A 2,583-nucleotide genomic window follows, 5' to 3' on the forward strand; every position below is an offset into this window, starting at 1 on the left:
GAGAAAGAAATGCAAAAAAGCAAAATGGCTGTCTGAGGAGGCTTTACAAATAGCTTTGAAAAGAAGAGAAGGGAAAAGCAAAGGAGAAAAGGAAAGATATAAGCATCTGAATGCAGAGTTCCAAAGAATAGCATGGAGAGATAAGAAAGCCTTCCTCGGTGATCAATGCAAAGAAATAGAGGAAAACAACAGAATGGGAAAGACTAGAGATCTCTTCAACAAAATTAGAGATACCAAGGGAACATTTCATGCAAAGATGGGCTCGATAAAGGACAGAAACGGTATGGACCTGACAGAAGCAGAGGATATTAAGAAGAGGTGGCAAGAATACACAGAAGAATTGTACAAAAAAGATCTTCACAACCCAGATAATCACGATGGTGTGATCACTTACCTAGAGCCAGACATTCTGGAATGTGAAGTCAAGTGGGCCTTAGAAAGCATCACTACGAACAAAGCTAGTGAAGGTGATGGAATTCCAGTTGAGCTATTTCAAATCCTGAAAGATGATGCTGTGAAAGTGCTGCACTCAATATGCCAGCAAGTTTGGAAAACTCAGCAGTGGCCACAGGACTGGAAAAGGTCAGTTCTCATTCCAATCCCAAAGAAAGGCAATGCCAAAGAATGCTCAAGCTACCGCACAATTGCACTCTTCTCACACACTAGTAAAGTAATGCTCAAAATTCTCCAAGCCAGGCTTCAGTAATACATGAACCATGAACTTCCAGGTGTTCAAGCTAGTTTTAGAAAAGGCAGAGGAACCAGAGATCAAATTGCCAACATCCACTGGATCATCAAAAAAGCAAGAGAGTTCCAAAAAAACATCTATTTCTGCTTTATTGACTATGCCAAAGCCTTTGACTGTGTGGATCACAGTAAACTGTGGAAAATTCTGAAAGAGATGGGAATACCAGACCACCTGACCTGCCTTTTGAGAAACCTATATGCAGGTCAGGAAGCAACAGTTAGAACTGAACATGGAACAACAGACTGATTCCAAATAGGAAACGGAGTACGTCAAGGCTGTATATTGTCACCCTGTTTATTTAAATTATATGCAGAGTACATCATGAGAAACACTGGGCTGGAAGAAGCACAAGCTGGAATCAAGATTGCCAGGAGAAATATCAATAACCTCATATATGCAGATGACACCACCCTTATGGCAGAAAGTGAAGAGGAACTAAAGAGCCTCTTGATGAATGTGAAAGAGGAAAGTGAAAAAGTTGGCCTAAAGCTCAATATTCAGAAAACTAAGATCATGGCATCTGGTCCCATCACTTCATGGCAGATAGATGGGGATATAGGGGAAAAAGTGTCAGACTTTATTTTGGGGGGCTCCAAAATCACTGCAGATGGTGACTGCAGCCATGAAATTAAAAGACTCTCACTCCTTGGAAGGAAAGTTGTGACCAACCTAGATAGCATATTCAAAAGCAGAGACATTACTTTGCCAACAAAGGTCCATCTAGTCAATGCTATAGTTTTTGCAGTGGTCATGTATGGATGTGAGAGTTGGACTGTGAAGAAAGCCGAGCACCGAAGAATAGATGCTTTTGAACTGTGGTGTTGGAGAAGACCCTTGAGAGTCCCTTGGACTGCAAGGAGGTCCAACCAGTCCATTCTAAAGGAGATCAGTCCTCGGTGTTCATTTGAAGGACTGATGCTGAGGCTGAAACTCCAATACTTTGGCCACCACATGCAAAGAGTTAACTCATTGGAAAAGACCCTGATGCTAGGAGGGACTGGGGGTAGGAGGAGAAGGGGACGACAGAGGATGAGATGGCTGGATGGCATTGCCAACTCGATGGACATGAGTTTGTGTAAACTCCGGGAGTTGGTGATGGACAGGGAGGCCTGGCGTGCTGCGATTCATGGGGTCGCAAAGAGTCAGACACGACTGAGTGATTGAACTGGACTGAACTGAATTCTAATGGCAGGTTATGCCAAAGAGAACAAGGTAATGTCACAGTAATGTACAAGATACTTTGCCACAGCAGACCAACATAAAACATACACATGATATGTAGATGAAACCAAAGGGAAGCTAATGTTTGAACTTTGTTTTTTGAATTTTTGCTTCTTTCTTCCATGGGCTTGAGTTCACTCTCTGGCAAATTATAGTCATGTTGTATATATGTTGATGGTGGAATATTCTTAATCACATGCTGGCAAAAGCAGACCCTTTCTACTTCTGTTCTTCCCCAGGCAGATGTGTTAACCATCTGAAGAGTATGCATACACACATGCACGCAAACATGGCTACCAGTATGACTAAGCAACTGAGAGGTTTTGGAGGATGGATTATTGCTTAACAGTTCAGGATGCTACAATCAGATCAGTTAGAAGATAAGGGATACATTCCTTCAGAGATACCTTTCTTCACATTTCTCAAACAGGACCTAAATTTCCCAGCCCTATGTCTTCGCCTCCCACTCTTTCTTCTTTCTTGATTTCTCCTCTCTTCTCTCCCTGAATCAATCTTGCAGAAACCAAACCAAATGCCACTTCTTAATCTTGCATCCTCTCTTAAGTCTGAAGTATTGGCTGACTCCACTGAATATTCATAGCATCTATACCTAT

Source organism: Bos indicus x Bos taurus, chromosome 8, assembly GCF_003369695.1.
Source record: "Bos indicus x Bos taurus breed Angus x Brahman F1 hybrid chromosome 8, Bos_hybrid_MaternalHap_v2.0, whole genome shotgun sequence".
In the NCBI taxonomy this organism is placed as follows: domain Eukaryota; kingdom Metazoa; phylum Chordata; class Mammalia; order Artiodactyla; family Bovidae; genus Bos; species Bos indicus x Bos taurus.